At 37.7% G+C, this 15,268-nt stretch overlaps 1 protein-coding gene across 6 annotated transcripts in view; it reads left to right on the forward strand.

The window, feature by feature from the left end:
• The first annotated feature begins 4,922 nt into the window (after nt 1-4,922).
• AHCTF1 (AT-hook containing transcription factor 1) overlaps nt 4,923-15,268 on the forward strand; it is a 110,543-nt gene continuing 100,197 nt past the window's right edge. Inside the window, exon 1 of one of the 6 annotated variants that reach the window (XM_056816047.1) lies at nt 4,923-5,223. The gene's annotated coding sequence lies outside the window, so the exon portion shown is untranslated. Of the gene's footprint in view, nt 5,224-5,276; nt 5,565-5,592; nt 5,915-15,268 lie in introns of those variants that run through there. The other 5 variants (XR_008916235.1, XM_056816046.1, XM_007481514.3 and 2 more) reach the window with 5 other exon arrangements.

Consider the following 15,268-nt stretch of genomic DNA (forward strand, 5'->3'; position numbering starts at 1 on the left):
TTGTTCTATTAAAAGATAAACATGTTCTATAAAAGATAAACATGAAGAATAGAAATGAGGTTTATATGAATTAAAGCAAAGTAAAATAAGCAGAATCAGGAAAATAATACAAGTAATGATTACAATATTGTAAATGAAAAAAACAACAACAAAAAGAAATTAAAAATTAAATCCTTCAAACCACTCTAGGCTCTGGTAAATAGTACTTTGCATTACTTGCCTAGATCTAAATTTCTTACTTCTTGATCATCTCCACACAAAAGGGGTATACATGAATATTCTCCTTTCCAGATTCCCTTTTTGTGTTGATTAATACCATTAGAATGTGAGACATCAGGCGGCAGTTGGGTAGCTCAGTGGATTGAAAGCCAGGCCTATGGTTCAAATCTGGACTCAGACACTTCCTCTCTGTGTGACCTTGGGCAAGTCACTTAACCCCCATTGCCTAACCCTTATCACTCTTCTACCTTGGAGCCAATACACAGTATTGATTCTAAGGTAGAAAGTAAAGATTAAAAAAAAAGAATGTAAGCAATCTGAGGTCAGGAACTCTATTGTTTGCTTAAATTTGTATCCTCAGAGTTTAGCATAGCAAACCCTTAATAAATGTTTTTCTTTCTATTCATCTGTTTCTAATTATGTATCCTTCATGAATTTGCATGTTGTTGCCCTCATTAAAACATGAGTTCATTGAGGGCAGCTACCACTTTTCCCCTTTTTTTAATGACTCTAGTACTTGTTCCTGACTTATAATAGGTGCTTAATAAATGCTTACTGAATCCCCTCTTTGCAGAGGTGAAGAATTACGGGTATATAGTATTTTATATACTGTCAGACTCAGCAGATATATTAATCCCTTAATCCTGATTATTTACCTCTTTTTCTTAGAACTGATACTAAGAAGATATGGGTCGGTTTTTTTTTTTTTTAATAAAGCTGAATTGCTTTTATTCCTCTTTTTGTGGGAAGGGGGAGGTTAAAATGGATGAATCTCTGAGTAGAGAAAGGAAGAAGGAAATTTTTGACAGTGAAGGTGATACAAAAACAAATCAGGGGGCAGCTGGTTAGCTCAGTGGATTGAGAGTCAGGCCCAGAGATCAGAGGTCCTAGGTTCAAATCTGGCCTCAGACACTTCCCAGCTGTGTGACCCTGGGCAAGTCACTTAACCCCCATTGCCTAGCCCTTACTTAGTATACTTAGTATTGATTCTAAGATGGAAAGTAAGGGTTTAAAAAATATATTGGTATGATTTTTTTTTAAACCCTTCCGTCTTGGAGTCAATACTGTGTATTGGCTCCAAGGCAGAAGAGTGGTAAGGGCTAGGCAATGGGGGTTAAGTGACTTGCCCAGGGTCACTCCGCCAGGAAATGAGACCAGATTTGAATCCTATAGTCTTTAGGCTTGGCACTCTATCTACTCACCTAATAGCAATAAATTTTAAACATTATAAAATAGTAACAAAAATTGGAGATTTCATTGTTACACATATACCTAAAGGGAGTAGGTCTAAGACAGAAAGAAAATATTTCCAGTATTACTTTTTTTGCTACCTTGGTGGCAAAGAATTGGAAACAAAGTAGATGTCCATCAACTGAGAATGTGATGGAATGTGAATAGAATTGAATAGTATTGTTCCACAAGGAACGATGTCTTTAAAGAATTCAGAGAAGCAAGGAAAGACAGTAATTGAAATAAGCAGAATCAAGAAAATAATATATACAATAAATACATCCATATAAATGAAAAAATAATAATTTTCAAAACTCTGAAATCTGTGGAGCGTGCCCAATAATAATAATAATAATAATAATAATTTTAATGGTCTTCTCTGTCTTCACTGCAGAGGTGAGGGACTATGGATGTAGAAAGTTATATATGCTATCAGATACTGTTGATGTGTAACTTTTGCATTAGTGTTTTCTTCTCTTTTTTATTTTTTAATGTCTAATCCAAGGGAAAGAGGAATAATTTTTAAAAAGATGTCATATTTACTGTTTCCTTCACCTCTACCTCAGAAATCCAAAACTCTTCCTAACATATTTTTTTAATAAAGCTATGGAAATCTATAATAGGATATAGTACTGTGCAATATATCTTCTCAATTGCAGTCACTACAAAGTACATTATGTTTGTATTGCCACAATCTGTGACAAAGGTTTAGTTAGTTTACTGCAGTTTTTGCCAAATTCTTTCTCTTAGCACTCTTGAAATAAGGAGATTGGAAAAGATCAGAACAAAAGAAGTCTGGGGGATAGAGGCCCAAAGAGCTGTCTATCCTTCAAGGTACTTATAATATAAAGGCAAAGGCTGGTCTTTGTTTAAAAGGATGCCAAAGCCCCCTTTGCTTCCTAGGTAGTAAACAAAAGATTGGGCCTTACAAACTCTAGTACATTTGCAATGTAAAATGAAATGGGCAACTCAACATTTTAGTGGCTGATCAGGATAATTGTTTCTTGTCATGATCAATAAGATGATTTAAAGTTCAACAGACAAGTTAATTTTTTGTTTGTTTTATAAAGTCAATATATAATATATAAAATATATATGCATATATACATATATTTATAACTATGACATTTCAAACCAAAGTCAAACCAAAGTCTTCATTTCATAGCATCATAGAGCTAGATATGGAAGAAATCTCAGACCCATTGAATTTCCAATCCACTTATCAGACAGATGAAGAACCTGAGGCCCAGGAAAGTGAAGTGACTTTCAGAGTTGACACAGGATTTGAATCCAGGTTTTCTGACTACAAAGTCTATGTTCTTTACACTATCCAGCAGTTGATAAACATTTATTAAGTATCTACAACATTAGAGACTCTGCTAAGCACAGATGAAATAAAGACAAAAGATATTTCCATCTCTCAGGGAACTCACAGTCTAATGGGAGTCCTTGTATTTACAATAGTTTCCAACATAACAACAAGCCTCTATTAAAGCCCTACTTAAATCATAATAAGATATTGTATTGATTAATCATTTAAAATACTTTGAAAGCTCAATGTGCTATATGAATACTATTTTCTTTACTGATAGGAAACCAATGGGATTAGAACAAAATTATTGAGGGAGGGAAGCTTGGAAATCTATTCAGTAAATTTGGTTTAGAATACATACATATGTATGTATATATGTGCATAGATTACAGAACACTTCACTGGAATATAAGGCTTTCTAAAGAAAAGAGACTCTCATTTTTTTTCTTTTTAATCACTTTCTCTTTCAGCCACAACTTGGAATTCCTAAAGAACAGCCCTTAACCCTGACCATATCTGGCTGTCTTTGGCTGATTTTCCCAGGGGCAGTGACAACCTGTGTCCAGAACCATGCTGATAATCTTGCTGTTAGTCACTATTAACTAAAAGGACACTGTCCTTCAGGAGTTTATAACTTGGGCGCTTATGGTACAGATTACTAGCTGGATCTGAGATTTAGCTTTATCATTTAATGGATGTGTGACCGTTGATTGACTTAATCACTAACCTTTTTTTTTAATTTGGAAATTTAATTTGGAATAGTTTCCTATGGTTACATGATTCATGTACTTTCCCTCCCCTCTCGTAGCCCTAAGTGCAAATCCACTGGGTTTTACATGTATCATCAATAAATATTTATTAAAGGCCTACTATGTGCTAAGTACTGTCTAGAATTTTGTTGAGAGGAAATTAAATTATGGCATTTTGTAAATTCCAATGATGGTGATGACGAACTTGACAAAAAAGAATGACAAAAAAAGGGAAGTGACCTTTAAAAAGTCAATGGTTTTAAAAGTACAAGTGAACATATTGTTTAGGGTAACCATATGAGTTTCGCAAACATTTGATACACAAGTAATTTGAATATTGCTTCCAACTGAATTCATAACTTATTTCTAAAGTACTTAAAGAGTTTTACTGGAAAAGAATTTAAGCATCTCCTAAACCCAAAAGCACTACACGAAGCCTAATGGGTTTTGGTCTCCTGGACTTGTGTTTTCATCAGACCTATCTTGTCGTAGGTGTTTAAAACTCCTATTGTGAGATCGCCATTTTCTTAGAAGGTAATGAGAAACTGGTAAATTATTACAGTCTTAGTCAGGTGTCTGAGGGCACTGAGAGGTTAAGCAGCTTGTCCATTTAATTGCATATTGCATGGCTCGTAATAAGTCTTAATAAATGCTTGTTGGCTTGCTCATGGCTGCCCAGCTAGTGTCTCAAGAGACAGCTTGAAGCCCTGATTTCCCGACACCAAAGCCAACCTTAATTTTTTTACTTACTACACGAGGATGCTCCTAAGGAGCTGGGGCTCCAAGACAAAAAACAAAACAAACAAACAAAAAAATCCCAGGGGAAACACTCCATTGCTCTCGAACTTTACTAACATTCTACTAGATTTGCAAACTGCAAAAATACGGATACTTTAAAAAAAAAAGCAAGTAAAATTAAGTACACGAGAAAATAATTGTGTATTGGCAAAAGGGAAAAGTATTACCTATGCCAGAAAAGCAGTATTGGGGGTAACTAACTGCAAGTCTGTGATGTGTAGCGCTGGATACTGCACACGTCTTTTATAAACTGCTGGAAGGAGAAACCCGGGCGGGTAAAAATCAATTGCCAGTCAAACATACTGAAGGTCAGCAAGGATGTTATCAGAGAAGATAATGATTTACCAAGTTTTTGTGATCCGAGAGACCACAATCGCAAGCATTGACTGAAATCGGGAAGGTTCTCCCCGCAAACCAAAGGAGGTACAGGGCTTACCCCTACACTTCCGCAGAGGAAGGAGGGTTTAAACAAAAAACTACCACTACCGATTCGCCCCTCTCAGCTCTAGGGGGCGCAGCAGTCGGGACGCGGTACAGTTAAACACGCATGCCATTCTGGGAATCGTAGTCTTCTTTCCCACTAGGGTGAGAACGAGCGGACGCCAGTTTACGTCAGTGAGGTCGTCTTAACTCACCCCTCCCCACCCCTACCCTTAACTCCACTCTATCTCATCCAGCCCCGCCTCCCACTTTTCCAGAGCCTTTCTCTAAACCCGAGAGTTTGAAAATTCCCGCGACAGAAGATAGGGAGATTTAAGCTCTCGCGAGATTCCCGGCGCCTAGCAGCCGTGATCTCCGGGTCTTTCCACTCCGCAGCTCCAATTCCCCCGTCACCCCCCCCCGTCGCCCCCTTCCTTTCCCCGTGTGTGAGACTCAGCCCGGCGGCGGCGGCGGCTGTGGCGGCGGCGATTCTAGGTAATACGCAAAAAGCAGTCGGCATAGCTTTAGAGTGAGGAGGCGGGGGGGGGGGGTGTCTCTGGAACTGCAGCGGGGTTCGCTCCTGTATTTTAACCGCTGAGTCGTCGGGCTGGGAGGTTGGAGGCAAAGTGAAGTGAGGTGGGGTGGGGTGGGGTGGGGATCGCGAGTCGGGGTTGGGGGAGGGGAGGGAGCGGCTCCTATGAGTCGTGAGCCGCAGGGGGGAGGGGTCTCCCGGGCGATGCTGTGACGTTGACGGAGCCGCGCGGGAGCCGCTCATGCCCCAGCCTCGCGCCCCACTGGACTTGGCGGCCACCGGCTGGGTCACCCGCCCTTCCCAGGTACGAGAGGGGGAAGGGAGGAGAATCGAGTAGGTGAAGGTAGTGGAGGGAGGCGTGAGTCGGCGCGGCCTGGGCCCCCTGAGATGCAGTTCAACTCATCCCCCGCTTCCTCGCCCTAGGCCGGTTTTATGCCGAGGAAGGTAGCGGCCTCCAGGCCTCCCTTCCTCCCTGGTTCTCCGATTGCCCCCCTCTTCAGTGCTGCCGCTACCCTTTGGAGCTGGAAAAGGCCTCTCCTGGGGGGTTGGGGGGGGAGCAAGCCGGGACCCATCTACCAGCACCGCGCCAGGCTGGCAGGCAGAGGCGGCGGCCGCCCCCCTCCCAACCCTCCCGGCTTGGGGCTCTCCCGGAGGGTGAGTTATTATTATATAACCTCCTTTCCTCCTCCCCTGGGCTTGGCGGCGGCGGCACATGGCTGCGGTGTGGCGCAGCAGTATCCACCCCTCCGTGCCTGCCTGCCTTCCTGCATGCATGCCTGCCAGCATTCTCTCGTCCTCCGGGAGAGATCGGGGACGGGGACCCATCTTCTCTACTCAAATCTCCTTTTTCTTACCTCGTGTGCGCCCATCTAAGAGGAAAATCGTTTGGGTTTGGGGTAGACAATCTGACACTTGTCATGTCGAGAGTAGTGGGGAAAATAATCGTCCTTTGACTTGTATGATCTGAAACGTGTGAGGAAATTTCAGAAAGGCTGGAGAAACAGTGTTAAAGGGGTGAGAACAGGGACAGTTAAGTTCCTCCCCACTGCCATGAAACATAATTGAGACATTTTCGAATTAATTTTGCTTTCAACTGGAAAATCAATGCATGTGTATGTTGTATGTGATTGTTTAATCTTTTCAGTTGTGTCTGATTCTTTGTGATCCCATTTGGGGCCTTCTTGGCTAAGATTCTGGAGTAGTTTGTCATTTCCTTCTCCAGCTCATTTTACAGATGAGGAAACTGAGGCAAACAGGGTTAAGTGACTTGCCCCCAGGGTCACAAAGCTAGCCTGTCTGAAACAGAATTTGAATTTAAGTCTTTCTTACCCCAGGCTTGGCACTATATCCACTGTGCCACCATATGTATGGAAGAAGCTAACATTAAAATTTTAAGGGGGTAAAATTATTGCATATCTTATAAACTAAACGAATAGTTGCTTGTTTTGTTTGCCATCTTTCATAGATTTCTTATCTTTATTTTTTAAACCTAGGATCGTTTTGATCCAATTTTTTTGGTTTTAGAAACTATTTTATTTATTCTGACTCCTTGTTCTAAGAATGTGGAATTGTTTTTTGAACTTGTGAGACTTAAAGAACTTTTGATCTAGAGTGAGGAAATCTTGAGTATGGTGCTGCCATGCTGCATGATAACTTTGTGTGACCTTGGCCAAGTCATCTAACTTCTACTGTGCCTTGGTTTTATCCTCTATAAAATGAGTAAGTTGAATTCAGTAGTTCTTTTCAGCTTTAAAATTGGTACACTAGATACTATATGACTATTGGATGGCAAGGGTGTTGTTTGAGGAGGGAGAAAACTTAAGTATTGTTTGGGTATTTTTGATAACTCTGGCTTCAGTGTGCTACATACTGTACAGAAAACTTACAATCCTTTTCATCCACTATAGTAATTACTAATTCTGTATTCGAATCAAGATGTGACAATTCTCAAATGAAAATTAGGATTTGCATTATTTTAAAAAATCAATAAAAGAAATAAGGGGGGGGGGGAGGCGAGGTGAGGTATAAGCCTATCTTGAACCAAAGAAAGAATTGTTGGTTGTCTCCACTTCAGGAAGGCTAGGAATTACTGGTTTGTTGGTAACATTAGTGTTTGTTCCAAAAATTAGTAATAATGCTTGAAAAGTATACAATGTAAAATAATCTAAATATCTTTAGGGTAAGTAAGCATGAGTAAGAAGCATTAAACAACCTTAATATTGGATGTGTAGGTGTTTAGTGTATCAAAATGGTATTTTAATATTTCTTATGTAGTAATTATACTTATCTCATTCTTGCTTCTTGTTCTGAAAAGATTTTATTTAAAATAGATATTTCATGTTGAAAGGTTTGAGGATTTTAAAAAAATGTACTTTGCCCATAGTCAATAAACATTTATTAAATTTGCCTACTACGTGCCAGGTACTGTACTAAAATTTAACTCTGGGGATACAAGAAAAGGCAAGAGAGTCCTAAAATATCCTTGTCACATCACTGGGGTTAGGGGTGTGGGACCCCTAAAGTATGGTTAAAATATTTTGACCCTCCCTTTGTACCAGAGAAGAAGTCTGAATTGTACCAGAGAAGGCCTGAATTTTTTAGTTTTCTTTTATGAGGTCTTTATAGTACTTTATTGTAAAATTTGGATTAAATACTTGATCACAAGCTATAATTTCTAAACTTTTTCTGGGTCATCTGTTGATTGATTGTGTGTGATCTGCAGCTTTCATAAAACTCGCAAAATTCTCATTTAATTTCTTATGTGAACCATGATATATTAAACTGATGGAGAAAACTTGATGTAGAAGGGATACTTGTTTATATGAACAAGTGACAATCAGTAAGAGATAATTAATAGAGAAGCAATTATAATTAAGAGGAGTTGGAAAAGGCTTCCTGTAGAAAATGGGATTTTAGTTGGGATTTTAAGGAAGCCAAATAGGTAGTAGGTAGACAATAAAGGAGAAAGCCAGAGAAAATTTTTGAAACCTAAAGACTGAATGTTTTGTTTGAAGAAGGGAGCCAGTGTCACTGGATCAAAAGTGTATGTGAAGAAAAGTAAAGTTTAAGAAGATTGGGAAATGAGAGATTGAAATAGGCTATGAAGAACAAATAGGATTTTGTATTTTATCCAGGAGATAACAAGGATCTATTGGAATATATATTTCAGTTGGGGGTGGTTTTATCTATGTTTAAGGAAAATCACTTAGTTGTAGGAAAATCATTTGGGCAGTTGTGTAGAGGATGGATTGAAGAGACTTGAGACAAGCTATATATGAGGTGACAGGGATTTGCATCAAGGTGGTGGCAATATTAGAGGAAAGAAGGGGACACATTTTTTTTTTAAATATATTTTATTTGATCATTTCCAAGCATTATTCGTTAAAGACATAGATCATTTTCTTTTCCTCCCCCCCACCCCCCATAGCCGACGCGTAAATCCACTGGGCATTAGATGTTTTCTTGATTTGAACCCATTGCTTTGTTGATAGTATTTGCATTAGAGTGTTCATTTAGAGTCTATCCTCTCTCATGTCCCCTCAACCTCTGTATTCAGGCAGTTGCTTTTTCTCGGTGTTTCCACTCCCATAGTTTATCCTTTGCTTATGAATGGTGTTTTTTTCTCCTGGATCCCTGCAAGTTGTTCAGGGACATTACACCCCCACTAATGGAGAAGTCCATTACGTTCGATTATACCACAGTGTATTAGTCTCTGTGTACAATGTTCTCCTGGTTCTGCTCCTCTCGCTCTGCATCACTTCCTGGAGGTTGTTCCAGTCTCCATGGAACTTCTCCACTTTATTATTCCTTTTAGCACAATAGTATTCCATCACCAACATATACCTCAGTTTGTTCAGCCATTCCCCAATTGATGGGCATCCCCTCGTTTTCCAGTTTTGGGCCACCACAAAGAGCACAGCTATGAATATTTTTGTACAAGTCTTTGTGTCCATTATCTCTTTGGGGTACAGACAAGGGGACACATTCTAAGGATGTTGTAAAGGCAAAATCAACAGGTCTTGGTAAGATATTGATGTATGAGGGATGAGAGATTAAGTCTTAGGTTTTGAGCCTGGAAGGATGGTAGTAGGGCCCTTAACAGTAATAAGGTAGGGGGGAAGCTAGGTGATTCAGTGGAGAGATAGCCAGGTCTGGGGAGAAAAAGGCTGCTTTAGTTCAAATCTGGCCTCAATCACTCCTATCTGTGTGACCCTGTGTGACACTTAATCCCAGTTGCCTAGCCCCTACTGCTTTTCTGTCTTGGAACCAATACTTATTATTGATCCTAAGACAGAAAGAAGTTAAGGGTGTAAAAAAATCAACCAACCAGCTAAGGAATTTAAGGAAATTTGGAGGTGGAAAGGTTTAAAGAGAAAGAAGCTCATATTTGTTCATTTTTTGTCTAGTTTTTGTATCTTAGGTTTTAAGCTTTCTAGAGCAGGCCTGGGAAATATGGGGCTTTTGAGCCAAAATACCAGTTATTTTTGGTCAGTAAGGGAAAGTATTTAAATTTGGCACTAATTTTCAAAGTTTGTTTACCATTGTCAACCTATCTGTTTAATTCTGTTCAGCACATTGCATGCTATTTTCAAAGCATGGTATTCGTACCCAGCTCTTTCCTCTATATTCATAATCAAGATGACAAATTATCAAATGAAAATTAGGATTTGTTAGTTTAAAAATCAATATACGTAACCATTTTTTTAGGGAATGTTTAAATGTAGTTGAACCAAAGGAAGAATTGTTGGTTATTACAACTCCAGAAAGGTTAGAAATCACTGGGTTTGTTGGTAGTTAATATTTTAGTGTTAAATTTTTTTAATTAGTATAAATAATACTTGAAAAATGTGCAGTGTAAAATATTCTAAACATTCTTGGGGTAAGTATAAATGACAAAAGGGCTATTATTCATCAGAATGTCTTTATAAGACTTCAATGTGTTAAGATGGTATTTAAAACATTCTGTGGTTGTACCCTGAAGATTTTAGAGGTCATACAATTTTAGAGTCTGAAGGGACCTTCAGAGGTCAACTAGTTGGAACACCATTTTATTTGTGAGGAACACTAATTGTTGACTTCACTCTATGAGACTATCCCTTTCTTGAACTTAATAATATTTAACACTTTGTTTTGAAGAAAGATGGATTTGGAGTTAGGAGAAATCTGGATTTGAACCATATCTCTGGAACTTAAGATCCATAATCTTAAGACAAATCACTCTATTTCTTTGAGCCTCTGTTTCATCATCCTTAGTGTTAATACCTGTGATACCTGCTTCAAAGAGTTGTGAAAGCATATGAATATGTTAAATGACTTCTAAATCTTAAAGCATTATATACTTAGGCTATTATTATTGTTGTATTTCTCTAATATACTTGTATTAGAGTAACAGCTGTGTTTTTTAAACCCTTACCTTCTGTCTTAGAATCAATATTAAGTATTGGTTCCAAGGCAGAAGAGTGGTAAGGGCTAGGCAATGGGGGTTAAGTGACTTGTTCAGGGTCACCTAGCTAGGAAGTGTCAGAGGTCAAATTTGAACCCAGGCTCTCCCATCTCCAGGCCTTGCTCTATGTATGTTTTTTATCTACATATTAGACTATAAATTCCTTGACAGTATAAAGAACTTGTCTTTTTAAGTTTATCATTGCCTACCACAATGTTCTAGAGCAGGAGTTCTTGTCTTTTGGGGACCACTTTCTTAGAGCCATGTTTTTGTTTTGTTTTGTTTTGAAAAAGTGATCAAGATCTAATTTTATTTATTTATTTTTTCCATTTGAATAAGTTTATTTAGTCAATTTAGAACATTATTCCTTGGTTACAATAATCACATTTCCCTCCCTTCCCTCCACCCACTCTTCCCTCAGCCAACACACAATTTCATTGGATATTACTTGTGTCCTTGATCAGGACCTATTTCCATGTTGTTGTTTACACTAGGATGTTCAGTTAGAGTCTACATCCCCAACCATATCCCTTTGACCCATGTATTCAAGCAGTTGTTTTTCTTCTGTGTTTTTACTCCCACAGTAGAACCATGTTTTCAAATTAATAAAATACATTATTTTACAAAGGAAACCAACTACAAAATAGCTAAATTAAAAAAAATTGAGTTCAACAATTCCAAGTTAAGAATCTCTGCTAAAGTAAGCCCTTAATTATTGAGTTGAATTAAAAAAGAAAAACAAGATGGTACTTTTCTGAATTAAGTTGATTCTTAACTTTAGGGAAGGGAAAGCTGATCTGAAATATATAATTTTAAATTCAAAACTTTTGTTGTGGAATTTTTAAAAGATTTTACTAAATTTGTAATAACTCTGGTATTTAAGTAAAACAAACAGAGCCCTTTGTCCTATCTACCTAGCCTTTTAGTGTATCTAGCAGTTACTTATTGATGAGTTATTTTTAAAATGGCATTGGTGAGTTTTCCCTTACCCATTCTTGTACTCTTGAGCATAGCTAAGTCTGGACATAAAAGCAGAAAACCACAGAACTCATCTGTTAGGTTAAATCTTTAAATACATTCCCTTTCCTAACTATATTTTTGTTGAAATATAATTACTTGGATTTCAATCTTGTCAACCTCCATTCTTCTCCCATATCTACTTTAGGTAAAACAAAAAAAACTATTAATCAGATCTACTTCTACTTTTTTCATTATCTGTCCCTATCTCTACTCAAAAGAACTACTACCAAAATTCAGAATCTCTTTATATTTTGCCTTGATTATTATAACATTTTCCTCATTATTCTCTCGTTTCCAATTCCTTCACCTCCCTAATCCATCTACTATATAGTTACCAAAATATTATTCCCAAAGCACATTTAGCCATGTTATTTTCCTGCCCCGAAATTCTAATTGCTTCTAGAATAAAATGCATCCAATGCCTGATACAGCCTATCTTTCCAGATCTATTTCACATTACTTTGTTTTCTAGACAAACTTTTGTTTGTTATTACCAAATTTAGCATTCTATCTGTGCCTTTACCTTCATGCCTAGAATGTTCTGCCTCCTCTTCCCATCAACGTTTAGCTCTTGCCAGTTCTCCCTATTATCTGTTAGTGTGATTTTATCTTACCTGTTAACATGTTATTTTTGCTACATAAATTTAATTTCCTTGAGGGCAAAGACTACTTTTGTTTTTGTCTTTGTATCTTATGCTATAGTGCGCAGTATAGGTAATTAATAAATGTATGTGCTGAACATCAACTTTTGCTGTATAACATGATCCCCAAGTTCCATCGTTGTTAGGGGTCACTCGTGTGTTTTCAACATTCATGTGCTTCTTGAGCATCTGCTTTGTCGTTGGGTCTGTTGTAGGCTCTGGAAATTTAAAAACAGAAAAATCCAAAATAATACCTGTTCTTAAGAAACTTTTAGTCAGCTACATAATACAATATGTTAAGAGATGAGTAAAAGAAATATTATTGCTTTCATGTAACTTTGACTTTGTTATGGGGGTGTGCAGTATATAATTTTATATTATAGTTTTATTTCATAAGTGCATGAGAAATGCAAATTAAATGCTATGTGATATTTCAGAGGTGGGTCAGGGAAAGTTCTTTAGACAGAAAGCTATGGGGAGTCAATCATTTATTAAGTGCCTACTATGTGGCAAGCACTATGGATGCAAAGACAATCCCAGGCCTCCACAGGCTCCCAGGCTAATAGGGGAGAGAGACATCATGCAAACAAAAATAGGCTATATACAGGGTAAATATACAGAGTAGATAAGAATTAATCAACACAGAGAAAGCACAAAATTGAGGAGGATTGGGAAAGGTTTAACTAGGACTTTGAGGGAAGCCAGGAGGATTTGAACTGGCCCTTAATTGTGGATTGCACTTCAAGTTTTGAGTTGGAGTGGTATTCTAGGATTAGGGAATGCTGAGAAAAGACCTGGAAACTGGAAGCTTGTAGGGGAGGCTTGGTTCAGTGCTAGCCTTTCCAGTTTCTCTAGTTGTCATTACTCCTTTCCCTTTTCAAATGATCTTATACTTATCTGTTTACTCCCTCCAGTTTAATATGAACTCCTTAAGGGCTCTCTGGATATTATGTCTTTGTATCCTCTGTGCCTGGTACAACATTACTTAATGCTTATTGAATTGAATTGAAACAGCCTGTTACAAGAATGACAAATAGCCTAGTTTGACCTTAAGGTAAGTGTTATGAAGAATAGAGTGGGAAAGGAGGGGGTAGTTCTGGATTTTGATTGCTAGATTAAGAAATTTTAATTTTCCTCAAGTATTACGCAAACAGTCTAGAATGGAAAGTAGTTCTCCAATCAGATGTGTACAAGAGGAAAACTAATGTTGTTGGAAAGAATAGATAAAAGTGTGAGGTGGGCAGATGGGAAGTAGTTCAAACACGTAATGATGAGTGTCCATGTTAGGGTAGTAATAGGTAGAGAAGATAGGATTTAGGTGACACAGAACATTGGATTTTGAATCAGGAAGCCCTAAATTCAAATCCAACCTCAGACACACTAGCTATGTGATCCTGAGCAAATCACTTAGCCTCTTTTTGCCTTGGTTTCCTCATCTGTAAGAAGGGACAATAAGCATCTATATCTCAAGGTTGTTGTGGAGATAAAATGGAATAAATTTGGGAAGCACTTTTCAAATCTTAAGGCACTGCGAAGCTAGCTATTATTATGGTTATTGTTATATATTTCATTTGATATCCTACCCATAAATACATTGCATATATAAATGCTAGCTGCTGTTATACTTTTTATTTAAATAATCCTTCAAAATCCTGGAGATGGTGCTTAACATTTTAACCATGAGACTTTAGGAAAGCTCCCAGATGAAATTCTGGGAAAATACTTTGTAAGGATATTTAGGTTTCTTGATCATATTATACATATGATTTGAGAAGATAAAAATTGCCGTGTGTGGGTTAGGCTTAAGGTCCAACTATCTTATGGTCATATCGTTCATTTAGCAAATGTTTATTGAGCATATTCTGTTCAGGGCAGTAAGGTATATTTTGATTGTCTTCCATGACTACTGCAAAAGGTTACACGGATATCCATTCTGATTTGCTCTTTATACATCTAAGTTTGTGTGGGTTTTTTGAGCATTTATCGTTTTCTGGTCCTACTGTTGAGAAAGAGGTCAGTATAAAAGGTCCCCCTTAATGTTGACTATAAAACTACATTTGATTCTGTAAAGCAGAGTAACATCATTTTTTCCAAGTTGTCTCCTGTGTTTATTAGAATAATACAAGATTCTTTGAAGGATATAACAAAGATAACTTTATTTGTACCAGATTGTTAGTCAAACAAGGCATAGAAAAGGAAATATGCGGTCATCAAACAGTTTATCCATCTTTTTGTAGTCCAATTCAAAGTCCCAGGTGTAAGAGAGTTTGCTTATAGGTAGTAAGGTTATACAGGTCCTCCTTTTCGTTTGTGCAATGACATTGTGCAAAATAATGTGATCCAATTATCTACATGGGAAAAACTGATTGGTGAAGATTGCCCATTGACCAGACTATTCTAGAGCTCTCTCTAACTGCATAGAGTAGTCTAATCTATGGGGGCATTCTGTGTGTTTGTGTATTTCTTGGGCAGAAACAATATGTTTTGAACTCTGTCCATAATTAAACAGGAAGAGGAAAGTGAGCAAGATTGTCTTTTGAAAATTGTACAGTCTTTAAATGATCTCCTTTATTCCAGGGGGAGTAGGAACTCACTTTCATTAACAATGTTCTTCTAGGAATTTACTGCTGTGAGTTATGTAATTCCCTAGTCTCTGAAGAATTACAAGTTGAAGAGTCAACCAAAGGACAGTGGAGAGAGAGGTATATAGTGGGCATAAGCAAGGTGCTATACATAACTAAAAGAAATGCTATGAAGAACACTGAGATGTATGATCAGGAAAAAAAGGGAAGATCTGCCAAGTCACATGTTTATTATTAGACTGAGTAATAACCAAGAGGTTTTTGGTGGACCAAAGAATTATGCAGATTGAGATAGAATGGATGGCTTATGGTTTTCGTTGGA

The sequence above is a fragment of the Monodelphis domestica genome, chromosome 2 (assembly GCF_027887165.1).
Source record: "Monodelphis domestica isolate mMonDom1 chromosome 2, mMonDom1.pri, whole genome shotgun sequence".
NCBI lineage: Eukaryota > Metazoa > Chordata > Mammalia > Didelphimorphia > Didelphidae > Monodelphis > Monodelphis domestica.